The following is a 9,179-nucleotide window of genomic DNA, read 5'->3' as shown; positions in this document are numbered from 1 at the left end:
TGCTGTGTTTATTACTGTGCATTGATTAACTGTAAAAGCACGTTTGGCAGCGATTCCAGCTGTGAGTCTTTCTGGGTAAGTCTCTAAGAGCTTTACACACCTGGATTGTGCAACCTTTGCCCATTATTCTTTTCAAAATTCGTCAAGCTCTGTCATTTGGTTGTTGATCTGTAATGGCCGCTGGTGGAAGAAGTTGAAGACCAAGGTGCAGCGTGATACATGTTCGGCATTTTATTAAATATAACTGAACACTAAATACAAAGTAACAAAAGGCACAACCCACACTAAACAGAAAATAACTACCCACAAATCATAGTGGGAAAACAGGCGGCCTAAGTATGGTTCTCAATCAGAGACAACAATAAACAGCTGCCTCTGATTGGGAACCATACCAGGCCAAACACAGAAATACAAAAACATAGAACAACACAAAGAATGCCCACCCCAACTCACGCCCTGACCAAACTAAAATAGAGACATAAAAAAGGAACTAAGGTCAGGACGTGACATGATCGTTCTAGACAACCATTTTCAGGTCTTGCCATAGATTTTAAAGTATATTAAAGTCAAACTTGTAACTTGGCCACTCAGTAAGCAACTCCAGTGTAGATTTGGCCTTATGTTTTAGGTTATTGTCCTGCTGAAAGGTGAATTAATCTCTCAGTGTCTGTTTGAAAGCAAACTGAAGCAGGTTTTCCTCTAGGATTTTGCTTGTGTTTAGCTCAATTTAGTTTATTTTTAATCCTGAAAAACTCCCCACTCCTTAACAATTACAAGCATACACATAACACGATGCAGCCACCACCATGATTGAAAATATAGAGAGTGGTACTCAGCAATGTGTTTTATTGGATTTGCCCTAAACACAACACTTTCTATTCAGGACAAAAATTTTATTTATTTGCTATATTTCTTGCAGTTTTACTGCAACCTGGTTGCAAACAGGATGCATGTTTTGGAATGTTTTTTTTTCTGTACTGGCTTCCTTCTTTTCACTCTGTAAATTAGGTTAGTATTGTGGAGTAACTACAATGTTGTTGATCCATCCTGAGTTTTATCCTATCACCGCCAATAAACTCTGTAACTGTTTTAAAATCACCATTGACCTCATGGTGAAATCCCTGAGCGATTTCCTTCCTCTCCCGCAACTGAATTAAGTTTAACTGACTCCTGTACCGTATCCTTGTAGTGACTGGGTGTATTGATACACCATCCAAGTGTAAACAACTTCACCATGCTCCAAGGGATATTCAATGTCTGATTTTTTTTTACCCATCTACCAATAGATGCCCTTCTTTGCGAGGCGTTGGAAAACCTCTCTTGTCTTTGTGGTTAAATCTTTGTTTGAAATTCAATTCTCGACTGAGGGAACTTACAGTTAATTGTATGTGTGGGGTACAGAGATGAAATAGTCATTCAAAAATCATGTTCACCACTATTATTGTACATGGAGTGAATCCATGCAACTTATTATGTGACTTGTTAAGCAAATGTTTCCTCCTGAGCTTATTTAGGCTTGTCATAACAAAGGGGTTGAATACTTATTGACTCAAGACATTTCAGCTTTTCATTTTTTATTAATTAGAAAAAATGTCTACAAACATAACTCCACCTTGTCGTTATGGGGTATTGTGTGTAGACCAGTGACAAAAAAATCTAATTTTCTTTCCATTTTAGATTCAGGCTGTAAGACAACAAAATGTGGGAAATGTCAAGGGGTGTGAATACTTTCCGAAGTCACTGTATATGCATGCAGCTTCTTCTGTGTTAAAAAGACTTGACTCTGTTTATCATCTATCCTTATGCTTTGTTACAAATGCTCAGTCACTCACCCACCATTGCCCCTTGTACCAAATGGTGGATTGGAACTATCTTTATATGTGCAGACAGCTACATTGGTACGTGTTCATTTACAAAACCATATTGGATAAACTCCCTCTCTATATCTGTAGCCTGCTCGCCTCTACGACTAGCAGTTACCAGACCCGGTCTACTAGGTGGTTGCTACTTAAAGTCCCCAGGGCCTTCACCAAGTAAGGCAAGACTGCCTTCTGCTATTGTGGACCAGAGGCATGGAATAGTCGACAAGATATGCTTCACCTAGATGTATTACTGCCCCTAAAGGGTTTAAAACTCTGATGCAAGACGGTTCATGATGAGTGTAAATATTTCCTGTAGACTGGATTGTGCTGTTGATGTGCTGATTGTATTGTATGTTTTACATGTAGTAATGTTGTAATGATTACTGCTGCCTTCTTGGCCAGGTATCCCTTGCAAAAGAGACTGGGTGTCAATGAGCTTTTCCTGGTTAAATAAAGGTTAAATAAAACAAAATAAACATTGTTTTCCGTGTATGGTAATATGCATGAATTGACGTTCATGGTTATTCATTGTATCTAAAAGATGTAAATATATTGTAAATCACAGGATGCCGCTGAGGGGAGGCTCATAATAATGTCTGGAATAATAATGCTGCTGAGGACGGGCTCATAATAATGTCTGGAATAATAATGCTGCTGAGGACGGGCTCATAATAATGTCTGGAATAATAATGCTGCTGAGGACGGGCTCATAATAATGTCTGGAATGAAGTGAATGTGTGTTCGATACCATTCCATTGATTCCATTTTAGCCATTACTATGAGCCCGTCCTCCCCAAAATATTCTTAAGAGTCTATTGACACAACCGTGTGTCAATCTAAGTAACATAATAAAGAAATCCACATCACAATCCATCACCTTAAACTAGAGATACTGTATCATTGCATGGGCTGCATCTCAATCCATCTCCATCTCAATCACCTCATCCACTTATGTCGGCCTTCTGCATCTGCATCAAGCTACAGTGGTGTTTGTCAGACCATGAGACATCCCGAAAATTGGTCGTCATCCGAATGGTTTGGTCTACAAAACTACACTGAACAAAAATATAAACGCATGAATTAGGCCCTAATCTATGGATTTGACATGACTGGGAATACAGATATGCATCTGTTGGTCACCAATACATTTTGTTTTAAAAGGTAGGGGAGTGGACCAGAAAAACAGTCAGTATCTGGTGTGACCACCATTTGCCTCATGCAGCGTGACAAATCTCCTTCGCATCGAGTTGATCAGGTTGTTGATTGTGGCCTGTGGAATGTTGTCCCACTTCTCTTCAATGGTTGTGTGAAGAAGTAGCGGGAACAGGAAAACGCTGTTGTACAGGTCGATCCAGAGCATCCCAAACATGCTCAATGGGTGACATTGTCTGGTGAGTTTGCAGGACATGGGAGAACTGGGACATTTTCAGCTTCCAGGAAGTGTGTACAGATCCTTGTGACATGAGGCTGTGCATTACCATGCTGAAACATGAGGTGATGGCGGAGGATGAATGGCACGACAATGGGCCTCAGGATCTCGTCATTGTATCTCTGTGCATTCAAATTGCCACCGATAAAATGCAATAGTTTTCGTTGTCCGTAGCTTATGCCTGCCCATACCATAACCCCACTGCCACCAAGGGGTACTCTGTTCACAACGTTGATATCAGCAAACCACTCGCCCACACAACGTCTGCCATCTGCCAGGTACAGTTCGAACCGGGATTCATCCACAAAGAGCACACTTCTCCAGTGTGCGAGTGGCCATCGAAGGTGAGCATTTTGAGGACAACGAGTAAGCAGAGCAAGCAGATTAACTTCCCTGAATGTGACAGTTTGTGCAGAAATTCTTTGGTTGTGCAAACCCACAGTTTCGTCAGCTGTCTGGGTGGCTGGTCTCAGGCAATCCCGCAGGTGAAGAAGCCGGAAGTGGAGATCCTGGGCTGGTGTGGTGACACGTGGTCTGCGTTTGTGCGGCCGGTTCGATGTACTGCCAAATTCTCTATAACAACTTTGGAGATGGCTTATGGTAGACAACTTAACATTAAATTATCTGGCAACAGCTCTGGTTGACATTCCTGCAGTCAGCATGCCAGTTGCACGGTCCATCAAAACATGAGACATCTGACAACTGCACATTTTAGAGTGGCCTTTAATTGTCCCCAGCACAAGGTGCACCTGTGTAATTATCATGCTGTTTAATCAGCTTTTTGATATACCACACCTGTTAAGTGGATGGATTACCTTTGCAAAGAAGAAATGCTCACTAACAGGGATGTAAAAAAAATTGTGCACAAAATGTATATATATATATATATATTTCAGCTCATGAAGCATGGGACCAACACTTTACATGCTGTGTTTATATTTTTGTAAAGTAAATTATGAAAGGGGGTGACTCTCAACACGATGGTGTTCTCCATTGTGCTCTACGACCCCCACAAGTGTCATTGGACTCATCTGAAGGTAACCCATACAAAAAAATGAAAGTATGGAGGTCATTTGTGCCAACAGAAATAAGGGGTTAAATATTCCAAAAGCTTTCTTATATCTCCTAGATATAAGACAGACACTTCAAAACCTTGTTTCTTGTGATTTATTGTTTTATTGTATTTTTTTGCCATTTATGAGTGTGTTATTCAATGCGTTTCTACGGCCTAAGGTCAAATTCAATATTTAAAAACATAAAGGTATCAAGGCACAAGGCAAGACCCAAATGCAGACACAGGAGGCAGATGGTTGGAGTCTTACAATGTTTATTCATCCAAAGGGGTAGACAAGAGAATGGTCTTGCACAGGCAAAAAGGTCAAACCCAGATCAGAGTCCAGGAGGTACAGAGTGGCAGACATGCTTGTGGTCAAGGCAGGTGGGTACAAAGTCCAGAAACAGGCATGGGTCAAAACCCGGGAGGACTAGAAAAAGGAAAATGCAAAAAGCAGGAGAATGGGAAAAACACTGGAATAAATACACTGGGGAAAACAAGCAACATCTGGAGGGGGTGGAGACAACAACGAGGACGGGTGAAACTGATCAGGGTGTGACAAAAGGGTTATCTAAATCAAATAGGTACATGATACATGGTATGACCATCTAAAAACAATTCCATAGGTTAGGTTAAGGTGCCAATTGTATTTTAAATATATAATATGTTAAACTGATTTAAAGCAAAGTGTAGACTGTGTTGGTTTATGGCACATGGTATTGATTGCACCACCTAATATGTATGAATACATGGCTAAAGGTCAATCAGATTTGTGAATTATTTATTTTTTAATATATTTTTTTCACCTTTATTTAACCAGGTAGGCTAGTTGAGAACAAGTTCTCATTTGCAACTGCGACCTGGCCAAGATAAAGCGTCGCAATTCGACACATACAACAACACAGAGTTACACATGGAATAAACAAAACATACAGTCAATAATACAGTAGAACTAAAGAAAACAAAAAGTCTATATACAGTGAGTGCAAATGAGGTAAGTTGAGGAAATAAATAGGCCATGGTGGCGAAGTAATTACAATATAGCAATTAAACACTGGAATGGTAGATCAGCAGAAGATGAATGTGCAGGTAGAGATACTGGGGTGCAAAGGAGGAAAATAAATAAATACCAGTATGGGGATGAGGGTAGGTAGATAGATGGGCTGTTTACAGATGGGCTATGTACAGGAGCAGCGATCTGTAAGCTGCTCTGACAGCTGGTGCTTAAAGCTAGTGAGGGAGATGTGAGTCTCCAGCTTCAGAGATTTTTGCAATTCGTTCCAGTCATGAGCAGCAGAGAACTGAAAGGAAAGACGACCAAAGGAGGAATTGGCTTTGGGGGTGACCAGTGAGATATACCTGCAAGAGCGCGTGCTATGAGTGGGTGCTGCTATGGTGACCAGTGAGCTGAGATAAGGTGGGGCTTTACCTAGCAGAGACTTGTAGATAACCTGTAGCCAGTGGGTTTGGCGACGAGTATGAAGCGAGGACCAACCAATGAGAGCGTACAGGTCGCAATGGTGGGTAGTGTATGGGGTTTTGGTGACAAAACGGATGGCACTGTGATAGACTGCATATAATATAATCCCTAGCTGTCTATTGCCGCTTTCCATGTTGTCTGTTGTCTGTAGCTTGTGAGGTGTGGAAACACTTTGTTGCTTTTATGAATTTTGTCTTGCTGCTTTTTGTTCTATGTTGCTCTGTCTGTATGCTACGTCTTGCTTGTCCTATGTTGCTTTGTCTGTATGCTATGTCTTGCTTGTCCTATGTTGCTCTGCGTGTGCTCACTGCTCAATGATTGTCTATATTGTAATTGTTTTTAATAACCTGCCCAGGGACTGCGGTTGAAAATTGGCTGGCTGGCTAAAACCGGCACTTTTACTGAAACGTTGATTAATGTGCACTGTCCCTGTAAAAATAAAATAAACTCAAACTCAAACTCAAACAGAGCAATGTGAAATCTGGGCTGGTAGCCCTTTCCTGCAGTTAAATGACCTAGTGGCCTCATTGGTAGAATGTTATTCATATTTTTCATAATTTCATAATTAATAGATAGCCCATCTATTAGTTCAAAACTACACTGAACAAAAATATAAACGCAACATGCAACAACTTCAAAGATTTGACTGAGTTACAGTTTGTATAAGGAAATGATTATATATATTTTTTAATTAAACGCTTAAAATCCTATGTTTCTTTGTCAAACGGTGTTATTCTATTTCAGTCTTCTGTGATGTATATGAAGTGTAATATTGGGATGTAAACTCATAACTGAATGCATTTCAACGCTATATCTGACATGATATTGGTGTCTTCTTTTTTTAACCATGTAAGTGAGGTGTATACTTTTGTTTCAAAGTAGATTTGTTTAAGACTACCAGGAAGCACTCTTTGTGACCCTGATTTAGCCGCCTGCAGTAAAAAGATTATGCATGTGCAGAGGAACAGGAAACAGACTAACTGCCAGCAGAGTTTTTAATATAGGTGTGAAACTCCATTCAAAACAGAACATTATTATAATGTGCTGATCGGCTTTAAATGTGGTGAAGGTCTAAAAAGAATGCATGATACTGTATATATTCTAAAGTGAACATTTGAATTTAAAGAAGACTTTTGAACGTATTCTTATTCTTATTTCATGAAACATATATCTCATCCTTTATATGTATGGAATCAAATGTTACAATTTATACTGTATTACAAAATGTATAACATTAGTTCAAATACATGGCGAAGGTACTTCATTACAATAACCCAATAAAAACTTGATTCAAAAGATGAATGTAATAATTACATATGACTTGCATATTTTACATATTAGAAAGATTATCTACATAAAATACCAGACACTTTGGAAATCCCATTATATCAACCTTCAGGTTTTTTAAATTGCTTTCCCTATATCTGAAATAGACTGCATTACTTAACAAGAATGACAGGCCCACTGCCACTACAATCACTACATTAAAATCAGAACTGATACATGGGAATACATTTGAATCCTTAAACTAAGAATGTACAGGACTTCACACACCATAGTTCCTTATCACTTTGGTTCACATTTTGCTTAGAAATGTTCTGCAATTTGATGCGACATAGTTGTTCTGCCAAGAATAGCCTTGTGTTCCTCAGTAAGAACATTCGGTAAAGTACACACTCTAGTGCTTAGCAGTCATTCAGCAGCAGACAGGAACACAACCTATTTACGCTGCAGGATGTGGCAAGGTCCCAAACGATCTCTAATGATGCACGGTAGTATTGTATAGTATACTATGTTAAGTTTAAACAAAGATCTCCTAGATTAGAGTGAGAAGTGCAAGACCAGATACAGCACAGGAAAAGCTTCATAAAAAGGGATTAAAAATGATTGAGGGCAAAAACTATGGGAACCAGTGCTTTTCAAATGTCACTGTACAAATATATTTTCTCTGAAAATGTGATAAATTAATATCATGACCTCAAGCAAAAATAGTTGTGTAATATTACAAGAACAAAACTACATACTGTGAAGTGAGGTAAATTACTGTGCAGTGAGGTCAATTACTGTGCATTGAGGTCTGTGAATTGAGGTCAATTACTGTGAAGTGAGAAAATTACTGTGCAGTGAGGTAAATTACTGTGCAGTGAGGTCAATTACTGTGCATTGAAGTCAATTATTGTGCAGTGAAGTAAATTATCAATTGAGTATCATCAACCATTTAAGTAGTTGGATCTGTTTGTTTTATAAATGGAAACCATCAATAGTGTTTAGGCCTATGGCATAAATACTAGAACACCTCTGAAAATCCATTGTCTCTGTGCTTATCCTATGTCCGAGCCTCATATACAGGATGCTGTACCATTGTACTTTGCTGAGGAGTCTATCACTCATGAGGGTCCTCGTTAATTAACCCGACTGTCAGAGAGCACAGAGCAGCCCATCAGTCATTCCCTCTCTCTGCCCTCTACTATGCCTATGTTTCTTGATTTCTTGGGTGGGTGTTTTTTTGAAAATGTTTTACTCTAGTTGTCAGACTTCAAGGTTTCTTAAAACACGGGTCTCTTCTCAGTGTCCCTGTTGTATATATATGTATATTGTTATATATATATATATATATATATATATATGTATATTGCGGACCCAAGGAAATCTAGTGCTCACCGATGCGTCTGCTAATGGGGATCCAGATAAAGAATACCTTTCGTTCGGTTACAACCCTCGCCATATGAAATCAACCTGCACCATATGAAAGGCCACACTTGTGTGGTGACCCAAAGGATCATTACAGTACTGTAACACACTGTGCAGGCAGCAACTCATTACAACAAAATACACCCAACAGTCTTATTGAGAATAGGGAGGCAAAGTCTTGAGGGAGTACTGATTGTGATTAAAATCAAACAGATGATTATTTTCCATATTTACTATTGTTTTGGTGCACTAAGGTTTTTGCTCAGTAAATGAGCTGTAGTGATATGTTTGAGTTTTGCTGGCTGCCGTCCATGGCTGTGTGAGAGATAGGGATAGTGGTAAATGAGTAGATCCTGACAAAGTAAGTGCAAAAGTTTAGTGAAGGAAAATGCCCCTTTACAATCCATAAGAGATGGTACCTTACTAAACTATTTAGAATAGGAGCAGATAATTTGGTGCTTGGTTATAAAATAAAGCATGGCTAGATGCTTTGTTTTGCTGCCAAATTAAACCACCATCCATTGCTTTTTACATTACCCCTGTATATCGAGACATCCCAAGATTTCACTGGATTCTTTTGGGTCCTCGCGTGAAGAATGGAGCTTGGGTGTGGTACTGACTGCAGCAATACCATGCTTCTGTAGCAGGCATTTCACATACAGC

This window comes from Oncorhynchus nerka, linkage group LG7, assembly GCF_034236695.1.
Source record: "Oncorhynchus nerka isolate Pitt River linkage group LG7, Oner_Uvic_2.0, whole genome shotgun sequence".
NCBI lineage: Eukaryota > Metazoa > Chordata > Actinopteri > Salmoniformes > Salmonidae > Oncorhynchus > Oncorhynchus nerka.
The sequence above is the reverse complement of the archived record's forward strand: the minus strand, read 5'-3'. Positions refer to the sequence as shown.